General features: G+C 40.3%; 1 long non-coding RNA gene across 1 annotated transcript; it reads right to left on the bottom strand.

The window, feature by feature from the left end:
- Positions 1-4327: 4327 nt before the first annotated feature.
- LOC134637314 (uncharacterized) lies at positions 4328-11152 on the bottom strand. Its single transcript, XR_010095104.1, has 3 exons — positions 10857-11152; positions 7579-7672; positions 4328-5536 (listed from the first exon to the last, which is right to left on the bottom strand). It is a non-coding gene; the product is annotated as an uncharacterized LOC134637314 (long non-coding RNA).
- Between the last annotated feature and the right edge of the window lie 214 nt (positions 11153-11366).

Below are 11366 nucleotides of genomic sequence, written 5' to 3' on the forward strand. Positions count from 1 at the left end.
GATCCTAATCCTAGTGACCATGACAGCACAGCAATATTTTTTCATAAATGATGTTTTTCTAAAACTTAACCAAGACCAACCAAATTAGAATTATTGTTAATTAATTTGAAATGCTATTTTTTCATTCATTCATGTAGTTGTAAAAAGCATTATATTATATTATATAATATAATATAATATAACCCCAGGCCTCTACCTCGGCTGCCTGGGTCTCCACCTCAGCTGCCTGGGTTTCTGCCTCAGCTGCCTGGGCCTCCATTTCAGCTGCCTGGGCCTCCATTTCAGCTGCCTGGGCCTCTATTTCAGCTGCCTGGGCCTCCATTTCAGCTGCCTGGGCCTCTATTTCAGCTGACTGGGCCTCCATTTCAGCTGCCTGGGCTTCCACCTCAGCTGCTCGGGCCTCTACCTCGGCTGCCTGGGTCTCCACCTCAGCTGCCTGGGCTTCCACCTCAGCTGCTCGGGCCTCTACCTCGGCTGCCTGGGTCTCCACCTCAGCTGCCTGGGTTTCAAGCTTGGCTGCCTGGGCCTACACCCCAGCTGCCTGGGCTTCCACCTCAGCTGCCTGGGCTTCCACCTCAGCTGCTCGGGCCTCCACCTCGGCTGCCTGGGTCTCCACCACGGCTGCCTGGGTTTCCACCTCAGCTGCCTGGGCTTCCACCTCAGCTGCTCGGGCCTCCACCTCGGCTGCTCGGGCCTCCACCTTGGCTGCCTGGGTCTCCACCTCGGCTGTCTGGGCCTCCACCTCGGCTGCCTTGGCCCCCAACGCGGCTGCCTGGGCCCCCATCTCGGCTGCCTGGGCCCCCACCTGCTGTACCCAAACTACAGTCTCCGGTAAAGGGTTTCTCATCATTAAATGCTCATAGCATTGTCAACAAAAGGACAAGAAATCCTGCTATTAAAAGTTACAGAGGAACAAAGATCTGCAAGACATTTAATCAGGCTAAAGTAATCTGGGACACTAAAAATAAACCAAAGGGGCTTCTATGTGGACACATTAACATTCGCAGTATGTTAGCAAAGCATGAGCAACTGGAACATATTCTAAGCAACTCCAATATTTCTATTTTGGGTATCTCTGAATCTTGGCTCACAAGTTCCTCTCCTGAGTCTGCGGTTGTCTTTCCAGAGTACACAGTATTCAGAAGGGATAGAATTGGAACAAGAGGAGGAGGAATACTTGTGTATGTAAAAAACACCTGGATTCCTCTTTACTTAGTTCACCAATAGATGTTGAAATAGAACATATTTCTGTTAAAATCACTCTTTCCCCAGAAATGTCATTTACGTTGATCTGTTTATATCGCCCTCCTTCCGCAAAGAATATTTTTTATGAACAACTACAGATATTACTTAAATATCATACTATTAATAATAAGTCTAATGAAATAATTGTAATGGGAGATTTTAATGTCAACTGGGACTGTCAAAAGGACAGAAAAATACTCAAGGACATAATGGAGACTTTAAACTTTACTCAACACATTGAACAACCCACAAGAATAACGAGACACTCTAAAACTAAAATAGATCTGGTTTTCAGTAATAAGCCCGAGCGAATTATTAAATGTTATAATTTTATCACTGGTATTTCAGACCACAATTTTATATTATTTTCTAGAAAACTTATAAAATCACGGGTTAAGAATCACTTTCAAAGTTCATCTAATAGGAGATCCTTTTATGAATTTATACCAAGAAGTCAGCGACAAAATGTAGCAGAAGCATTAGCATCAGTTAACTGGGAGCCTTTATTGTGTAGTGATGATCCACAATTCTGCAGCAGTCACTTCACTGACATTGTCAAGGATGTTATATCAACATACTCCATTAGAGGTCGACAAAAAATAAAGACAACATCTAATTTGCCCTGGTTAAACAAAGAGTGCAAGAATCTAATGAAAACAAGAGATCAATTACTAAAACAGTTCCTGAAAACAGGTCTAACTCTGGATAGACAGAGATTTACTTCAATGCGGAACAAAGTAACAAGAAGTTTGAGACAGGCCAAAGCAAATTTTTTTATACATATAATTGAAAGAGCCAAAGGTAATGGTAAAATTATCTGGCAACAACTAAATAAATTACTTGGCCGTCATTCAAACAAAAGTAAAAATACAATTGAACTTTATGTAAATGACTCTATTGTTAGAGAGCCTCTATCTATTGCCAGTAACTTAAACACTTTCTTTATCTCATCTGTTAAGGAGATCAGTCAGAGCTTTGACTCAGTCGTATGCTCTGATAATGTGAATGATGTTGGTCAAAATTTGTTCACCATCACTCATATTTCAGACACTGAAGTTGCTAAACTAATTACAGGTTTAAAACAATCAAAAGCACTTGATGTATATGGTATTAACACAAATTTCCTAAAGGAACATATGGATTTGCTTGTACGTCCAACAACTCATGTTTTGAATATGTCTTTCGAACACTCCACTGTTCCAACAGATTGGAAAATTGCTGCAGTTAAACCAATTTTCAAAGTAGGTGTGAAGACTGACATGGCTAATTATCGCCCCATAAGCATACTCCCGGTCGTATCTAAAATAGCTGAGAAGTGGGTGGTTAAACTCCTCACTGCTCACCTAGAAAACACCCAACCCTCATTACATCCATTGCAGTTTGGCTTTCGGGCACATCACTCCACAGATACTGCCCTGTGTATGTTTGTGGAGAACTTGAAGAGCTTGCTGGACAAGAGTCCCTGTGTTGGAGCTGTATTTTTAGATCTGAAGAAGGCTTTCGACTCTGTAAACCATCAGATATTGTTGTCCAGATTGACTCAGTTAAATTATCCCCAGTCAGGCTCTTCAGTGGTTTGCCTCATATCTCTCACACAGGAAACAGTGTGTGGTGTTGGATGGGGTTAAATCTCCATATCTAGACTGTGATACAGGGGTTCCTCAAGGATCTGTTCTTGGGCCCTTATTGTTCTCTCTTTTTATCAATAACTTACCTGAAGTCTGTCCAAATATATTTGCTCAAATGTATGCGGATGATGCAGTTATATATACGCAAGCAAATAGTGTCCAGCAGGTGGCAAAAGATCTTACAGCTGCTTTAGCATTAATGCATAGCTGGCTGGAGGACTCATGCCTAATGTTGAACACCTCAAAAACTGTCTGTATGTATTTTTCAAAACGCCCCTTAAACTTGAAGCAGTCAAACATATTCCTGGATGGAGAAGAGCTTGAATTAGCTCCAGAATTTAAATATCTTGGGGTCATTCTAGACCCAACATTATCCTTTAAGAGTCACATAAATAAAGTGTCCCAGGTACTTAAATTTAATAATCGAAATTTTAATCATATACGTAATAATTTAAATATGAATGTTGCAAAAACTTATTTTTACTCAATGATCATCTCTTATATGGACTATTGTTTGACGTCCTGGTCACTTGCTTGTCCAACAACACTTAAAACTATTGAAAACATCTATAAAAGAAGTTTAAAACTACTTGACAAAAAACCAACTTCCCACCACCACTGTCATGTGTTAAAAAAACATAAATTACTGAACTTCAATAACTTAGTGAAACTTAAAAGAGTGTGTTTAATATATAAAGTCTTACACTCCCTTGCTCCACCACCACTAAAGCACTTCATTAGGCATAAAGAAAGCTCAGACAGGACCACTCGAGCTACAATCCGAGGAGACTTGTTTATACCCCCACAGACGGACAGCATTTGGGCAGAATAAATAAATCTGGATTCAAGGGATACACTATAGTTCTTCATACAGTATGCAGTTGTCTACTTGGATAGCACAGTTTAATGTAATGGTCACAGAGGGAATTAGCCGGTGCAGTAAACCAAGGAAAATCAAATCTTTTATCAGGAGGCTGAGGGCCTATAGGGTAGGCAATAAGAAAAGATGGGAAAAAGCAAATCAAGATAAATTAAGGAAATTCCTGGACAGTGTGACTACTTGGAGGGCAGGAAATTTGGGAAGGAACCAAGGAAGTGTTTATTGATGTGGCCAGAGACGTGCATGGAGTAGCATAAGATGATTTTGATGTTAAAACTGTTAAATATTACCTGTAGCGGGGGAAATGCTGTAATTATTTAATCTGTGCTGAATTTCTAAGTATGATCACTTACAAAGAAAAGTCTCTAACCTTCTCTAATTTTTATGATAGTTTCATTTTAATGAAAAGAGACACAATATAATTCACAAATCTAGAAAAAAACACATAAAAGTTAGGAATGCACATGACACAAAACATTAGGCTTGCACACATCTCAGGAGGGATTTTGACCCTATCAAATCCGGTTCTGACTATATTCTTTTACTGACTGAGAAAAAACCCGAATCAGTGTGGTCAGAGCTCAAAAACCATCTTTATTCTACATTTCCGGAAAAGGAGATGTGCTCCGGCAAAATGCTGAGCAGATCTGAAGCATTACAAGCTGAATGTGCATAACATAATCAGTCATACGTCACACATAGTCACACATAGTTTCGATCAAAACAACTCCTGCGCTGCACTCTGCCTAGTTTCACTTCCTGTACTCGGCAGTCGGGCACAAAGCGTCTCCTTCTGCAGTTTCCTGTCTTACACAGTACTCTGTGACCTTTAGCACACATTCTAACTCAAAGTGGCGTTTTACTATACTGGCCTCTATAAAACAATATAAACAAAAAATAAGCACTAAGAATATATATTTATTCCGTAACATTTCCCCCTTTTCGTCTTTCCTAAAGAAAGATGACATAATTCCTGATTTATCCCATTAAGTTTACTTGTATGTGAGAATAATAGCTAAGAATTTAACCAAAGAAATCATACTAAACAAAATGAAACCTTTCCATTGCCCAACCACTCATGTCATCCGTCCCCTCAACGGGTTGTGTATTTTCAATGTTCCCTTATTATTGTGGCATAATTACTTCTATGCACAACAAATAAATCAAACAAATAAGTCAAGCTCTAAGACAGCACCTCGCGTCTACGCCAGGCTGTGAGCTGTCCTACCTTTACTTCCTACACCCCCTTTTCACCCAGGATCCCAGTTTAAACCCACTTCTGACTTCCCTCACTACTCACGGTAAAATCCAAACAGATATAATTAGCTTTTCCTAGTAAAAGGTCCTAGATTACTTTTGTCAATCTGTGGAAACAGTCTCTATAGAGTTAACCCGTTTCCTCTTTAGAAGCACTTCTGGTTTCTAAGCACACAACTTACAGTTCACTTAATTGTCCCTTTGTCCCCCTTTAATGGGTAGACCATATCCGGCATGACCACTGTGTTTGGGCAATTGACATAATCATAAAAATCATACAAACTATTACTAAAGCTAAACCTCCCATTACTCTTCATTACTTTGTGCTCACACCATAACCTCTGTCTAACGAGCTTTTGACCTTCTTTACAATCTAAACAACTAATCTTCTGGGACAGGCGATTCTCTATGCTCTATGCTTCTTTTGGGTCCTCCTTTCTTGGCCAGATCCGTTCGGTCTGGTGCTTCCTGGATTCTCACCAACCCCTTCGTGGTTTTGCTGTGGTTCTGGAATCTGCTCCTTCTTCTGTAAAGGACAGAAAAGGAAAACACCTCACTGCGACGCCTCAATAATCTAATATGTTCATCCATTGTTCTTTTAGTTATTCAAAGTTGGTTCCGAATATCATGTTGGGGGCTCTATGGATTAGTCTAATTATTATTTATGTGTGTAAGCATGTTTGCATTTACCCCTCTGCACTCTAAGTCCTTCATGATTGTCATGTGTGTATGAAAATAATTATAACCGCTTATTTTAGTAGAAGAAATCAAACAGAAATCAAACATTTTCAATCTTAACATCTTCCCTTGTTTCACAAAAGCATATGTTTCATTCAGCCTGCTGTCCCACAGTTTCCCCTTCAGTGTGGTACTCAGCTTCTCATGAACACAGGCATTTTATCTTCTAAACGGGATTCATTTTATTTCAATCATTTAAGCTTAAACATGAAAACAATTATTTATGCGTAAGTTTTACCGTACCTAAATTATCAAACACCCAAAAAGTCATACACTGATCATATAATCCATTGTTTCAAATTAAACCTAAAATTCCCCCTTTGATACATTTTATGTGTCACACAGAATGAAAAGGCTTCACCACATCCACGGAATTAAAAGAAAAAGGTTAATCATATTATTCCTCAGAACACCTCAGCGATTCTCCTCTCGAGTATATTTGCTCCGGGCCTGCAAACCTGTGTTAAGAAATTAAAGTTTAATTATCATGTCAAATCTGTTGAACTCCTGGCTCCACCCAGAGCCTGCATCCGCAGAACTATCTGGAAACAAAACCTCTGTGTTAACATGAACTTCACATTTGAAAACCCCATTTTTATTTTTTATTTATTTATTTATTTTTACTTTGCTCTTGTTTTCCTGCAGTACCATGTCCTATCGCATGCCCCTACCAGCTGTGCTCTCTTTTTTAATAATTTTACTATTTTAAAGGGAAAAAACCTTAGTCACTTGGACCAGTGTTTGTTATTCCATACCTGTATTTTGAATGTGACAAGTCTACCACTCCCCTATGTAATTCATAACTATTATTTTGGTTCTGACTATTTTCCTCTATAAAATTTAATTGACTTCTACAGTGGCCTGCTATGGTTAATGGTAACATGAGTGATATCAAAAATTTTCTTAAAGCAAATATCAGCAACCCAAAATTAGCCGCCAAAGGCTTAAGTCTTCAGCTCCACACTCTCATGTGAACCTACAGTCTCTCTTCTCCTCCTGCTCCTGCCAAAAGCAAAACAAAGCAAAGCAAAGCATCCACCCTTTTCTTACCGGCGTGGTGAATTGTTTGTCAACATTTACTCATCCTAACGTTGGTCCAGTCTTTGTCTCAGTGTCAAGTCAGTCAACACTTTAGTCCACATCGTCAGTCCAGTCACATATTCATTCACACGCATTCACACTAGATATTGCTGATAGTGGAGACTCACGCGCAACCTATTCCAGTCTCCATCACCAGCAAGATCACGTCATCATTTTAAAAGAAAAACAAAACAATTGTTTATGATTTTGGACTGGATTGACTCGCTGCAATCCTTTTAGACAGGGACTCACACTCTGCTCAGGTCCCCACAGGTAGCCTTCTCCTCAGCCCATTGTAATCTGGAAAAGTTCACCTTATATTTGCTCTCACGAAAATGTTTTACAGCACTGTTAATTCAATCTTGCAGGCCTGCTTAGAACAAAAATGAGAAAGAGAGAGCTGATTATTAAATCATCAAAACACAAAACATCATCACCATAAGAGTGACACCTGACAGGTTTTCTCTAAGTGCACTGTTACCAAAATAATGGGCCCAGTTCTGGACATGTCCATGTATAGAAAAACTCCCTCTGTTGAAAACAGGAAAACAACCCAAACCTAGCTGGCAGAATCAACCTATCCCTAAAACAAAAACCCCCAAAATCTGCCAGATTAATCACAGGAAAGTTTTGCTTACTCGTGTAACAACATGTTGTGGGAATTAGAACTTCGGGGGCCATAAAGGTTTTGCCCTATTCCTGGCTTAACTAATACTTGCATGGTCTGAAATCAGACTTAAAAATCACTACCTCTGTTCATCTTCCCCACATCGTATTTAGTGGTTGCCCTCAAGCCGTCCAGCGTCCTGGACAAATCTGGAGCCCACTGACATAGTTTCACCTGCTAAATACACAGAAAGTTTTGTTAGCAGCCACACAGTTCGCACAACACTAATGTTGCCCATTAAGCACTTCCTTAACACTTTATGACAATGTATCATCACTAAATTATAAATTTCTTCTCCAGGTCTGCACTACTGCATTTTAGTCACAGACTTTATTTAATTATCCTGTACCATGCTATCGTATATTTTACCAAGCAATTCTTCTCACACAGTCATAGGTATGTTTCTCTCAGTGCAAGCTTCACTCATACACTCAAACAGGAAACTCGAGGGTTTTTTTTGTTTCTTTTTTTTTATGTCTCCACTCTAACCGACTCTGCTACATCCTGTTCACCCGAGAGATCAAATGATCTGTTCCTAATCCAACAACACTCAACTAATTTGCACCTCAGTTAATAACTCAATAAGTTGACAGGACAAAAGAAATACATATTTAACATATTACCACAAAAAAGAATTTCCTTCATAGAGTAATCATTTGTGTTGCTCAATCAGCAAAAGACCTCTTCCAATTTTACTATTTTAAAACTGCTTTAAGCGTTTAATCACTGGTTGGTCATCCCAGTCTCTTTTTCCTTTTCACAAAAGTCCCCTCTTGTCCTGCAACTTCTTTGAGTTATTCCTCAGCAACGGATAACCTCAGCATTTAAGTCTGTTAAATCTACACTATTTAGCATTTATGTGATATATTAACATTCATGAGTGTAAGCTGGTCTTCATTGCATGTATGGGTTTGTATTCAGATTAATGCATGCATCTTTGCGCTGAGCTGTGGATTCAAACTGTCTCGCCCTGCTCCTGATTCTCTCCGAAAACAATTTTACATGTGACAATTTGTATATGTGTGTTTTCTATTCATTTATGTAATTATTAGTTTATTTATTTCTTCTTTTATGTATTTATTTTATTTACCTTTCTGTTGCGATGCTCTGGACATTTCTAAACCTCCACGAGTCCGCCAGGCTCAATTTTCAACCCAATTTTCCTATGTTCTCACTTTAACTGTCTCAGCTTTCATCTCTCACCCCTCCTCTCTCCTCTTCTCACAGTTGCCTGTGTGCGCTCCCGAATCTCCAACAAACACAGGCCCAAATCAGCTGTTTCTTCTTCTCTGTTCATTCTCCCTTCCTCTTTTCAGTCTCTTTTTGCCGCTTAAGTCCCAGCATGGCAAATATGAACCTCAGGCAGTCCCATCAAGTGCTTTTACACAATGATGTCACTGGTAAACTCCCAGCTTGTGATTATGAGCGCATGTTTCCATCAACGATGGTATTCGTACATGCTCCTGGACCCTTCAGAGTTTTAGGTCAGTCCTGCTGTCTTTTGCCTGCTGTTAATTCTTCAAGTCCACGGTGTTGCTCTGTCTGTCTTCCGTCTTCAGGAAGAGATTGACCGTCCTTTAAGCTTCTTCTCAGGATAAGGACAGGATGAGAGGTGAAGCGGTGAACTTTTCAGCCAAAACCTGGCCTGTTTGTCGTCCCAATTAAGTTAAACTATGATTTTGTTCTGGCCGCTGTACTCATGTTGGAGGTTGAGCCAAGTCCATGGGCACCTGTATTAACACACTAAGACATTTATTTAATATCATTTTCATTAGTAGTTATTAACACTTTCATTCTCTGATTCTTCTATCTAGATTTTAAGACGTCTTTCTCTCTCTCACGTTGCACAGACATCAGGCAATTTCCTGCAAACTGCCTGCAAACATTTCACTTCCTGTCACAGACACACACACTCACCCAGTGCTTCTTACACACACACACACAGCGGGTTTCACACAGACACTCTTCACTTCACTGCATTTCATCAATTTCTACAGCCTAATCGAACTCTTGTCTTATGTTCACACTCCATATAGTGTACCCTCTGTAAATCTACTCATTTTAATATAACAAGAATGCACCCTCAGCCACACACACAAACTGAACAGCTTCACACAAATATATACTAAGCTCTTTGCATTTGCAAGCGTTAACCAAACAAAATCCTTCACATCAAAGTCCTCAGTGTAATTAGCAGAATTCCTTTAGCACAAATCTTCAGCACAATTAACAGTTTTTCCACACACATCACAATTCTTTTAGCTCAGCTCTGCGGCACAATTCACACAATCCTTTCAGCGGCATTTTAGCACACTTCACTCAACTCATTTAACAGATCTTCTCACACACACGCCACACCCTTTTCTATCACACTTTCAAAACAATATGCACTTCTGACCATTCATCCAAAGAACAATTTTATACTTCCCTTATATATTCACATGTTTATAAAGACACCAAATCCCAAGATACATTATTTCCATTTCCATAACACACTTTACATCATCCTGTACTGGTACCAGTTTTCCCTACACAATTTCGACAAATTTAAAAGCCTATATGCCCAGGTCCCACCTTGCTGATCAATTAACCCGTTTCTGTCCTGGACAGGGGCCAGATTTCTAAGTCCTATATTAATTTAAAAGCGTTTCCCGCAGCTTGACCGGAAGCTTTACTTTACTGGCGTCTCTCGCCTGAAGCTTTACCCGCCACTCTACGTTGAGGTGGTCACGCCCGAGGCCCGGCCTCTTCAATCAAACAATGCACAGAAAGTGGTCCCTGACCACTGGCCGTTGACCAAGGTCCCAAGTCTTGGCAGTGGCCAACTGAGATGACCTGACGCCGCAGGACCTTGCCACGCATCCGAAGCAAGGAGGGGGTTCTCACCCCTGAACTTGTGTGCACTCCTAGGGATCGCCCTCCCCGTCCTAAATCAATTTAAATAAATTTAAAAACGCCAATGGGGACTCTAACCACCAGTTTACTGATGTCCAGGCCTAGCCTTCTGACCAAAAGGGACTCCAACCATGAAACAAATGCCCTATTCCCTACTCTAATCTGTTTTTCTTGGCTGACACAACACAATTCACATTACACACAACCCATCAACTTTAAAATTCACCCCAACATTAACAGCAATAAATTTTCATCAGATATTTCCCCAGACTTTATTTTTATTGTCACAAATTACCACAAAATCACCACAGACATGTCACCAGAAAATCTACTGAACAGATTTTATAATTTAGTTTAATTTCACCACTACTGAGCCAATTTAACAGTGAAGACCATTAACTCGGCAAACAGATAATTTAGAATTCATCCAATATGCACACTTTGCTTTTTAACAGGTGGTGCTTACCTTTAAATTCGGACCGATCCTCTGTTCGCCTCATTTCACAATCCCACCTTAGGCCAAATTTGTCCTCTCAGCCGTAAAAGAATCCGGGTTCACGGCACCAATTATCAAATCCGGTTCTGACTATATTCTTTTACTGACCGAGAAAAACCCCGACTCAGTGTGGTCAAAGCTCAAAAATCATCTTTATTCTACATTTCCGGAAAAGGAGATGTGCTCCGGCAAAATGCTGAGCAGATCTGAAGCATTACAAGCTGAATGTGCATAACATAATCAGTCATACGTCACACATAGTCACACATAGTTTCGATCAAAACAAGTCCTGCGCTGCACTCTGCCTAGTTTCACTTCCTGTACTCTGCAGCCGGGCACAAAGCGAAGCCCAGACCTCCCTCTCCCTAGCCTTTCCGGGCAACACCAAAGGGTTCCCAGGCCAGCCGAGAGATATAATCCCTTCAGCGTGTCCTGGGTGTGCCCCGGTGGGACATGCCTTACTCTGAACCTCTCCCAGAT

Source organism: Pelmatolapia mariae, linkage group LG10_11 (genome assembly GCF_036321145.2).
Source record: "Pelmatolapia mariae isolate MD_Pm_ZW linkage group LG10_11, Pm_UMD_F_2, whole genome shotgun sequence".
Taxonomy (NCBI): domain Eukaryota; kingdom Metazoa; phylum Chordata; class Actinopteri; order Cichliformes; family Cichlidae; genus Pelmatolapia; species Pelmatolapia mariae.